We start from the raw sequence: 12,265 nt of genomic DNA, 5'->3' as shown, positions 1-12,265 counted from the left end.
CCATAATCTGGAATAAGTATTTGCAATCTTGGCGCAATCTTCAACACTTATGCAAATGACATTTATAGGCCTGTGTTTGATACAAGAAAACGAGTTTTTTGGCAAAGTAATATTTGCACAATCTGAGATTCTCCGTTTTTTTGAAATAGTAAGGTGAGTTGAACAGAAGTTTACAGACATATTTCATTCAGCCGTTAAAGTTAACAATATTTGCTGCTACGATACGCCATTGCAATATGTTGATTTATATCCCCTATGGCAACAATCTGATACAGTCACCAACTTGCACGACTTAATAGCATGCCTGTTATAAGTTCAAATCACGCATGGATCATATCCCCATACGTAGGACTGACTATTCTGCTATGGGTAATCAATAAATCACTTAATACCAAACTCACAAGTGATATAGTTAGGTCTTGACCGTCAACGGTTGTTAAGTCAAAATAAAAGGAGAATATGATTAAAATATGTCTAAGCTGTAGGTCACTGAATGATTAGCCTTATAGGAATTCCAATATACTTTAAAAAGACGATTGAGATACACACATTGCATACAATTAGGAGTTCTTTCAATAAAATACCCATTCACACGAAGAAACGCCAAAATGTATGCAATAGAAAAAAACGAAACATGCTGTTTGCGAAATCGCATTTCTGCAATCCTTCAACTATAATTAAACTATTGATGTGTTAACCGAGCTACTAGTACTTACTACTTCCGGCATCTAAAAGAGCAGATGACACGCGTCATAGCTCGTATATAGAAACCGTTTATTCAATTGTGAGGTAACCCTACACGATGAACCATCCAGTTGTAAGGGAAAATAGTTCAAACTATCTTATTACATTCAGCTGGCACCGGTTAGCTATTCACAGCACAGGTTCTTAGCACGCGTATGAAAGCTTGCCCTCTCGGACGAGCATCACATCAAGTAGATTGTTACGTTACCAACCGGACGGCAGAGTGTGCTCACCAGCATGGACGAGGACGAGCAAAAACAATCTTGGATTTTATTTACCTGCGTTACCTGTAGTGTACATAAAAGCAGCACCTACTCGACCCTGTTTGCCGCCGCCCGACAATATTGGGAAGTACTCGGGACGGAGGGTTCGTTTACCACGAATCATCTCCTCCACTCAAGCGCTCATCGCACCACCGAAACCACCACGGACTTACGTCAGATTATGGGATTTGTAGTGCGCCGAAATTTCATAACCACACTGCTCTAACCCTCCACATCGGTGGCAACACACTTCGGGAACAAACTATCAAACAATAACGATAAGAGGTGCTTCTACCCGTTGCTATTCTTCGCACAGAGGGTAATGGCAAGAAACGAAAAAAAAGACCACACCAACCACATATCTCGTTGGAGTGCAAACAAAAGCCCCCTTTGGAGCATAACCCTTCTGGTGAAGTGGGCAGAAGCTTCTGGCCATATTAACAAACAACAAATTTCAGACCTTCGTGCACGAACCCCGGCGCTGTCCTTCGTAATCCAATAAAATTCCTAACTCATCTCCCCTCCCCGCTTGCTGCTCATATTACGCGGTGAAGAGTATCGTTGACTACGCAACACCTTCATCATACGTACGAACACACATACAAAAGCTTCATGCACAAACAACCATCCATAGTGTTGTTGCTCCCGCGCAAGCCATGCGAGAACGCTTCCGAAGAGCGGCGGTAGGGTGAGTTTGCAGAAAACTACGAAATGTGTGGCACACAATTTATCATCACACCAGACTCAGGACAGACGCGCATTGCCTTGGCCGCACAATGGTACTCTTCGGGGTTTTTTTTTTGTTGGGAAGCTATGGAGTTATACTTTACGGACACACATGAAAATTGAAGATGAGCTTTTTGAAATGTAAGTAAAGAAAAACAGCCAAATCCCCCCACAATAAACGAGGTAAACTACTAGTGATACGAGTGTATCCATCTAGTTTCGCTGCATCAGTCAAGAGTCTTTTCCTCCCTTCTTCAAACGAAGAACTTCACAGAAGAAAAAGCAGGCTACACGCGAGCTTAAGGTCTTCAACACCGGCAAACGAGCATCAAGCGCTACCCTAGCCGAGCGCCATGATTGATGATGAACCACCCAGCGTACGAGAAGCTACTTCAAACACAATCCCTTAAAACCTCGACCTCCTCGCCAAGTATCTCTGTGCCAATTTACCAGTCGATTTTTCACCCGAAAATCATTCTCAAGGATATTGAGGTCTTGCAGCACGCCACTAGCCATTGGAGTGTTTCGTTCGGATTCGGTCTGAAGATCTTCCCCCTGCCAGGGATTGACAGGGCGAACCGAACTAGTCAGATATGCGGCGATGCAAAGGTCAAACAAGTGGAATGGTTGGGGAGAAACAACAGGATTGCAATAGAAGATTTACTCCTTCTCCACTGAAAGAAGCACTGGAGCTGCTAGAAGTGTCCTACCGCGTACGTGCACAAGCTTATGATCGCTGTGCGTGTGAGTGTGTCTGTACATCCTGCCATCTATATTTCCTTGTCTAGTGCGCGTTGATGGCTGCCCATTTCAAGCCAGGGGCAGCATTTTGGGAAGGATGGGCAGGACGTTTCGTTAATGGTAGGATTGTACGTGAAACGAGGTTCGTCGTTGACATCGGCACTACTTATAAGCCCGTGTGTATGTGTTGCATGTTTGCTGCCCACTTCCGGCTTGCAACCGACAAGGGCGACGAAATGACTACGGGAAGAACTAACGAACACAGCAACTAACAACACAGACACACACACACTGGTGGGGGAGGGTTCGTTGCTTGCATTATTCTTGCGCAAAGAACAGAACAGTGGCTGAGTGTTGTATTGGGGTCAGCATAAAAGTGCCATTCCAAGTGGTGAGGACACGGATACACTCACGGACAGGACCGTCATAAAAAAATGCGCTGAAGACGTTGATCCCACAGGGTGAAGTGAAGAAGGCTTTGAAGCAAAGGTCCTCCTTGTATGTAGCTTTTTTATTTTTTTGCTACTGTGTCTAGGCGTCTAGGCAGGTCGCGAACGAGCGAACACACTCCAGTGTGAATGTTTAGGGGTAGTTTATTTACAGGATGTGCTGCAATTTATACGCCCCATACGAGGTTTTGTCAGTGACCCCTACCACAAGTCAAGCGATGTCCTCGGCGAGTCGAGGCGAAGTTGCCTGTAAGACCTTGTGGACATTCCTGAGTACGAGCGTTTGCTTTAGTGCAGCCTGTTTTATGACGAGTTTAAATGTCCAGCAGCACCTGCTTCCGGTGCTGTTTTCCTTCCCAAACGGGGAGGTGAAATAAGAAGCTTTATGACAGTGCAATTTGCTGTTGAGGGTTTTTTGTAGTTTTCGCTACAACTATTCCGAATGTTTGTTGTGTGTGCCAATTTGTGTTTTTTGTGTTGTAAAATGTGCTCAAATGCAAATTTTGCACAGTAGCTTCCAACAAACACGTACAGCACCCAACTGCGCTACACAAATTGCATACCTTTCGGGCGATTCATTACGCTCCATGAACCATTTGCCCAAAGGTATGCAATTCGCGTGACAGCTGCGTCTTAAAACTTTGATTACAGGATTACATGTACAGCGCACTGGCCGGCTCGCAAGCACAGGCAGGCGTACAACGATGAAACTTGTGTAAAGTACGGTAATCATGTGAGATGGATCAATTCTTCCACGATTCCCATCGGCGGTGCCATCCGTACAGGTGCACAAACAAAACTGAAATCGAAACAAACAGTCCATTAAGATAATTTGAACGTGGTTATTTACCTTCCTCCTCTCAAGACGTTGCCTTACACCGTCTAGTTATACAGTCTTCTTTCTATCTTAGTTGCCAAACGATGCATATGCTACACGATGTACAGCATACAACTGTAGAGCCACGTGGGGAAGCTCAGTAAGTGCAAAATCAATCTATTGAATGGTTGTAATATTTATAGCAATTTTGCTCTAGGTATTACACGCTTGGCGCACGGGAGCAAAACCATAACCCCACCGCGTACGATGTTTTCATTGCAGCACCGAACGTAGAGAAGAGACTGCCTTTGTCTCGCCACGCTTTCCGTTTCGTTTTCCACGGAAGCTGAGCTTTCCATTTGCCATCGCAACGGTGTAGAACGCGAACGTGACTGACATATCGATACGGAAGGCGCAGTCGAAACAAGGCCACCACACCGCTGCCGCTGTCGTGCCTGAAATTCTAACAACTTTCCACCGACGGTAGGTGTTGCCGTGGGCTGGTTGGCTGGTTGGTGAGCGGTAGTAATAATGACAGCGCATACACACATAATTCTTTCGGTGTCAGTTTAAAGAGGATCCTCCAAACAAAGTGAGTCGAGTACGGAACAGCGCCACAGCGAGAAATGACTCAATTCTGAACCCGCTGGTAGCCCCGTACCCGTAGCCATTTTTCTTCTATTTTTGATTTTCCCTTGAGGGACGAAAGAAATAAATGGTTTTAGACTGTCGCCTCTCCCCGTCATAGTTTTTACGAGCGTTTCTTTTTCCCACAGAGGGTTTGTCCCCCTTTTTTTGGTATGTCGCTTTACCGTCACACGTTGGATGAATATTATACGAAAGGAATTCTTGTATGTGATTACGTTTGAAGTTATATTTATCTGAATTAGCTTTGGAAGGACCCAGGCGAAAGAGAATGACGATTGACATGAATTGGTAATGCTTTCCAGCGGTTGCGACGACAACGACGACAAGACTGTCTGCGGTGTGCGAGAACGACAGGGTGGAGCAATGTGTAAATTTTAAACGAAATGGAGCTGTCCTTTCTGTCCCAGAGGGGAATTGATTTGTGATTATGTTTCTTTTTAGAATATTGGATTCTGAAAATAGCTGCTGCTTGCTTTTTTCATCATGTTTAAAGGTTTCATAGAGCCAATAAACACTTTGGTGCGGTATGTTGTTGTGGAATTGTTTTTAAAATGGAATTTATGCTAAAAACATAATCGTGCACTACAAATTGCATAACTTTAGGCGTTTAATATCGCGAGGCCCGACGGTGCAGAAGAATTAGATAATCATGATCACATTACTGTACCGTAAACAGCTTTTTAACATCATTTACGGACTTCACAACTTCCGAACGATCTGTAATGGTTTGGCGTATTTGCTGTACGTGCCACTCCGGCATGTCGTTTGCCACCGGCCGAACGCATTCATACCTAACGAGTTCGCCCCCGAAAATGTCTTATCGTTCGATAATGCCGTGGATCTATTTCCCAATTTCCCAAGAAACACGTTTCGTTCTGACGACGTGACGAAAGCATTTTCTTAATGGCATTCCGCACCGAATGCCGATTGGATTCCCAGCTCCGAAGGAACAGGTGTACATTGGAGCGTGGGCCGGACGGGGCGGGGAATATAAACGACTCTCCAATCCTTCCAACTGTTTACGACCGACTTGCCTTCCGGTTCGTAGGCAACGACTATTGACAATTCATTTATTTTTAGACTTTTCTAAAGGTCGTTTTGGGTGTATTAATGAGGGTCGGGAGGGGAAGATACAGTCCATCAGCGAAAGGAATATTTTGTCCCACCGCCAGTTTCGCCAGCAACATGAAACACTTCTTCGATGACAATTGATGAGTTTTTGAAGCAGCCTGTATCGAGAAGGGAAGTCAGCTTGAGGCTTGACGTAGATGTGACAGGACAGGCAGGATTCTTGGAAATAACGGGCGGAGCAAATGAGTACGAACCGAAACGCGGAAACATAGCCCGCATTGTTTTGAAGCTTGCCAGAGCATGTTAGCTGGAACGAAAGAGCGTAGCGGAGAAATTGTGGTAATGACTATAGCTGGTAAATAACTTCCGGGCGGCCGGATGGGGAAAATCCTGGTTGTGATGTAAGGTTTAGTCTTTCTTATTGTGGAAGAGAAAATTGTGCGATCTTTGTTAATGGCGCAGCGCATTATAAGACAAATATTACAAAATATCAGGAAGATCATGAAGATTGCATATACAAAGGTAAGTTTAAATCAGAAAGTAAAAATCATTGCTTGTATGGACAAAATATAAAACAACAGATAAAATTAAGCATTCAAAGCCTTGATGTATGCAATCTACTTAGAAGTAGAATGTTTCTTGTTTACAAATGATACAACACGTTTTGAATTGCTTACTTTGAGTTAAATTTGAAACATACTGGAACATTCTGCGCATTGCATACTTTCGGGAGAATATCACTCAAACAGAAAGCTAAGTATTGAAAGCCTTAAGGTATGCAATCTGCAAGACAGCATTGAGTTTTTTAATGAATACGGTCCGGATGAAATAATGAGAGACAACGAAAAACGCTTGTGGTAGCTGGAGGGAACATGCACTAATGCTACATCGTTACAATTACACATACCGAAAGATTTAGTGTTTTTAATTAAACCGTGAAACACACCGTCCGCTTTCATTCGACTGCTTGTTGCAGATACAATAAGCTACACGCTTCACCAAGAAGCCAGCATAAATCTTGCCACACGAATCGCAGCGCACTCTTTTCACGAACATCATTGTACTCATTGCTATTAAGTAACGCTTCGACCGTTTTATACGTACCCATCCCTTACGCGAAAGTACTCGCATCCAGCACAACGTTTACTTGTTTCGAACTTTATCGATTTAAAAGGATCTACTCTCGGGGCTTCCACCTATCCTACTTTGTCTCTCTTTCTTTGTTTGTCTCTCTTTCTCTCTTTCTAAAGCTCTCTCTCTCTCTTTCTCTCTAGCTCTGTCTTACACACTCTCGCTCTCCACCAATGCCACCCACCCAGCAGCACACGAGCATACGTTTTCCGAAAATAAACCGATCCTTACCCGGTAAGGCGAGGGACGCTGATTCCTCCTCCCAGATGGTTTTTGACTGCATTGCAGATGATTCTGCAGCTGCCGGGTGTTGCACGGTGCTGGTCCAAAGGCGCAGGGAGGGAGTGAGTTTTTCGACTGGAGATTTTAAAGCCACACCGTTGGCGTTGTTGTGCGATTCGGTTCGCTTCCGACAGCTGCTCCCCCATTCTCGGGCCCGACCTGCAAACTTTTTGCCCCCTTGAGCCCTCTTGATGCCCTTGTGCTAAAACACAAATTTCATTTAACGCCCGCTTCTGCCACGTACTGGTGGGGGCAGCCCTTTGAACTGTCCCATCCGCACGAAGCGTGTAAGGTACGAACGGCGATGCACAGTTTCAAAGCCCACCGGCAGACCCACCATCCCAGCCGGTCAACACCGGTGTGGCCCACACCTACAGAGAGGTATTAAATACTTGTGCGCTGCCGGTGGGTGGCTCCCGGTCTTGGGAAAGGCTCTCAGGCTGGCTGAAATTGATGGGAAGCGATGTGCAGCATCTGCCAAGGACGCTTTCGAGAGTTTCAGTTTCGCTCCGTGCTGGAAGGTGTATGAAAGGCGTGCGTGTATGTTTGGAAGTCGGTGGGTGAACGGGAAGGGGTTGAGATTAACCTATGGAAAAACGCCAGCAAATTGTATCGGACATCGGTAGCAGGACGCCGTTGCTGTAGCTGGCCAACTCAGGACTAGGCAAACACCTGTTTCTAATTTAGTTACAAAGTGTTGTGCAACGATACGGTCATTGTGTGCGAACTATTTCCGTGCGGGCAGCACTTCCGGGAAATTATTATGTGGAGCAATTCAGTTTTTAATGCGATCTACTAATTCAATTGTTTAAATAACTAAACTTAAGTAAGCCTAAAATAGAACATTTGCAAGAACTGGCAAAGTTTTTGAAGGCGTAGAAACTTTCGTTAGAAGTTATGTTATAAAGAGAGAAATACAAAAGTGTGCATACATTTAGGGGCGAAAGAAGACAAATGTATAATTATGGCAAGTTTGTCTATTAATTATTCATGAAATTAATAACAGTTTAAGAATATTTTTGATGAATTCTTATCATTTAAAATTCAATTAAATCGTAAAAATAATAATATATGAGGTTTCAAAAGCATAAATCTTACATTAAACCATCAGTAGAAGTCAAATCAGTATATAGCATACATTAAGGCGTTTTGTTCATTCCCCTCAAAGTTTGTGTTTGAGATTTTTACTTTTCACAAATCGTAACTTCAAGCCAATTTTTTTTTTCTGAACAAACCGTAGTGGTCAATGATTGAGCAGTAAGGTCTACAAAAATATGGGAATAATATTACCAGAAAAAAAAACAAAACTCTACACTTGGTTAATTCAATTCAAAGCCCTGCTGCCATATTTTACGGGATTAAAATTGTATACTCCGCGCTGCTAATAAAACCATTCCCGCTTTTTAATCAACCCGTAAAGGAAGCGACTGTGACTGTGGCACGGACGAAGAGGAAAACAACACGCCCAAGTAACCTTCAATTGTAATGGTCTGATTCCCTCGCCCGCAAGTTCTCTCTAAACGACTCCCCCCCTTTTCAACAACTCCCGCCTACAAGACGCCAAAAAGACATCGGCCCGAACAAAACCCGGAAACGTACACGCTCGTGGCCGTCCGTTTGCGGGCTGGGTACAATAAAATCGGCTCCCACATCGGCTGCCCGTGCTACCCCGGGGCACGTGGACTTTTTTGGGGAGAAGCGTTGCGTTGTGTTGCGTTGACCCAAATCGCTATCTTTCGAAAGCCACTCGCCGTATTTTTTCTTCTCCCTGCTCCCGGGAAGGCGAAGGGGTGAGGATTTTTTCTCACGACTTACTAGTGCGTTCTATCGTGTCAATGGCAACAACAACTTGCCCGTTTTCCCCAAAAAAATAAGAAAAAAAAACAGATAAATAGTTTCCTGAACAGCCGGAACTAAAACCCACCGAAAGCGAAACGGAACGGAACCGTGGGAGAGCTTTATTTTTCACACACAAACACACGCACACGTTCAAACTTTTCACCATTTTTAGTACAGTTGCTCTTGTTTGCTGCCTTTCCCAATCCAGTTTTGGCCTCTTCTAAGCCGTATTGCGCCTTCGTTTTTTTTTCTCGTTTTCTCTCACTCTTTCGCCCTCGCTCCCTATCTCTGTATCTCCCTCTTTCTCACTCTCTCATTCTAATCTCATGAATTATTCAGACGCTTTTATTTGGTCGGTGATTCCGAGTGAGCGAAAATCAAGAAGCGTTTCGCGTTGCGGTTTCATTCAAGCCAGGCAGCCGAGTCCTTTGGCATTCGCACGGTTTGCCTGTTTCGTGCGGCATTGTGGTGTCTTTTTACTACCCAGCGGCAGCAGGAATGGTGTGCGAGAGTAGCACGTAGTCGCCGTCATCCACCGTGGCTAGGTCAAATGGAGTTAACGGACACGTGTGAATGTGTGTGTGTTTTAACCTTCAGCGGTAACAAAACTACAGACACGGTGCCAGGCACCAAACATGGAGTCTCATTCTTATCTTGCTTCTGAACTGCGCCATCTGTGAGGTAGGTGGCAGTTTAACATTTGTCCAGAAAAAAGGGAGGGGAACGGGGTGGACACCAAACCATACTGATGCTGAACTACGGTGACCAAAGAAGGACACCGTGACAACGCAAATTGGATCCACGTGGTGGCGCTTTACACTGGCGAATTTGTCGTTTTCAGTTACGTGAAGTGTGAGCACTTTTTTTTTCTTTATCCACTGTCCACTGTAACTAACCCACTCACAGGTTGTGTTATTCATTCGGTTTGGTGTCGTATTTCGCACTTATCACGGGACGTGCGGTATCACTCTAGTCATCCGGAAGCAGCAAGCAGATGGTCGGGACTTTGCAAGCAGAAAGGCAATCAAAATGCAGGAGCAACAATTTTACGGTAATTTTGTAAGGTGAATTGCATAAATTTTGGTGCTTTTGTGCTGTGGTCAACTCTTTTCCGCCCAATAGCAGGACATTCGCTGGACAAAAGGAGCGCAATAGCGACCGAAAAGACCCGACAGCGAAAAGACATTACCGAAACGGAACAACAAAACAAAGAACGATAAACAAATTCCCATCTCAAACTGCACAACACCATAGATAGAAATACAAAAAACGCCAGCAAAAAATACACCCAATCTAACTTTTCACTTCACTTTAACTTTTTCGCTCCTTTGTTCTGGTTATTTTCTTTTTTTTTACTGTGCAGCATCTTTCACGAATCAAGAGTGTTTCGCTACCCCACCCATACCAGCGTGGAATTCATCCTGAAGCGTTGCCACAAATTTAACCACACCTTGGCCACAGAAATACGCCTTCAGTGCAAATAAAGGCTTACCCGGGCTTGGGACGCGCCTCACGGTTTGCCTTTGCCCGGGGAAAGCTTTTCCCATTTGCCGCTGCTCTCTCACCCTTTGCATTATTTATCTATGCATTCGGCCGCTTTGCATGGCGAGAAAATTCATTACCTTTGCCATCCGGCCAAGTGATATGCTGGCATTAGCAGCAGCACCACCACCAACATCAACAGCGAATGGGTACGATTTTTGGCTTTGTTGTTCGGCGTGGTGTGATGCTTATGGTGTGACCAATGAACAGTTGCAGAAAGAAGAGACAAACTTCAAACGGCTCCCGGTGCCACAAGCACAGTGGAGCAAAGTAGAAAAAAGTAGTGGCTTTTTGTTTCCGCAACACTACTTTGTGCGGGGCTTTGTGCGAGGTTGTGTATGTGTCTTTGTGGAGAGCAGTTCGGCTGGGTGCTGTCACAGTGTGATAATTTATTTGCTGGCGAAATTGCATTACGAGCCGGCTTGGGTATGCCGAGCGACGGGCGATTTATTTGGTGTGGGGAAATTAAATTTGCAATTCTTTTCTCTCGACAGAAGCTGTGGGACGACAGGAGCTGGAGCGGCAGGAAGAGAGTGGAAAAGATAAACAGAAGGGTAACTTTTCCCAATATTAAATAGGGTTGTTATTTCGTCAATCCAGCATATCTTTTCTCTAAGAGTCTGGTATGTTTTATATCAGTTTTGTTATCAACTTCTAAAAGGTCTAATTTTGCTGTATGACATGTTTATTTGCTAAAATGCATGTGTTGTAATGCAAATTGCATACTCATAGTCGTTGTTGTATATATTCTATTAAAATTCTTAAATAAACTTTCTGCAATTCTTGAATTCTGATCGTTCTGCAAAACGATCGCATTCTCAACTACTAACAACCATCATAAACAAGATTTCCTCCATTACATCTGCTACAAAACAAGAGGATAAAGGTTCGAGTCAAGGATTATCATTGAATTATTCATCAGACGATGCTAAATCATCGTTTATGAAAATTTAAACGTCCTATTACAATCTATTTCCTTCCTTGAAACTCCACGGGGAATATTGTAAAACGCATAAACACACATACATACATACATACACACACACACGGGACACTGTTCGCCTGTTGCATCGCGACATCGCGTAACCATACCGATAAACTAATCATAAACTGTACCCTGCACAGACCCAGCAGCCCCTCCTACTCCTACCAGGAAGGATAAACGCTACCAAACCGCGTTACGGTGACACGCTTCATAAAATGCATCGTATGCAGTTGACACCGAATTGGCTTCCAAACACGCTCTACCCCCCCATGTTTCCCACAAAGCGGGTGTGGTGGCGTTTGATTCCACACCCGATCAGCCGCTTCATAGTTCGAAATTCAAAGGCAAAATAGCGTGTATGGTCGTAATATTGATTTTTATGCCAATGCTGTCAGTGGGGGAGGCGGGACCCGAACAGTATGGTTACACTTTGTATAAATTGAGTTTTTACCGCCAGGCAGCAGTGGTAGTGCCGTACTGTTGTGGATGGGTTTAAGTACAAATTGCATATGGTTTCGTGTTGTTATCTGACATCTCATGGGGCTTCTTGACAGCAGACGTTCCTTGATAGAAATTTCGCTTCGTGGAGTGTGAGTGAATGTGTTTTTTTTTGTGTTGGTCACAAGCGAGAGTCTGTGAGTACGTTCAGCTTGTGCTACAAGGTGGATGTAAGAATGGCACAAAACATATGAATTCCATTTGGTTGGTTTTGTAGCGATGTATCGCAAGCGTAAGATAGTTTTTTTGTTGCCTATCCTACACTACACTATCTTGTTCAGGAAATATGGAATTATATGTCATCTTTACATTCCATTACATCTTTACAGGACACTTTAAATTCAACAGGAAAAGCGAGATGTCCGCTTGAAATTCTTCCATTTTGTTTGCCAAGAGGGCTAATACAGGTTAACAAAAATAGCGTAGTAATAAATAGATTATTTATGGATAGTCATTTAATCAAAATGTTCGTCACTGTAGTTCAATTAGATTTTATAGCAACTCTGGTTCTTTTAGCGGAACGCGCCTA

The 12,265-nt window shown here is 44.0% G+C and overlaps 1 protein-coding gene across 4 annotated transcripts in view; it reads right to left on the bottom strand.

Moving 5' to 3' along the window:
- LOC121593150 overlaps positions 1 to 12,265 on the bottom strand; it is a 50,467-nt gene that overhangs the window by 30,041 nt on the left and 8,161 nt on the right. The gene's annotated exons all lie outside the window — the stretch shown is intronic.

The sequence above is a fragment of the Anopheles merus genome, chromosome 2L, assembly GCF_017562075.2.
Source record: "Anopheles merus strain MAF chromosome 2L, AmerM5.1, whole genome shotgun sequence".
In the NCBI taxonomy this organism is placed as follows: Eukaryota; Metazoa; Arthropoda; class Insecta; order Diptera; family Culicidae; genus Anopheles; species Anopheles merus.
The sequence above is the reverse complement of the archived record's forward strand: the minus strand, read 5'-3'. Positions and strand labels throughout refer to the sequence as shown.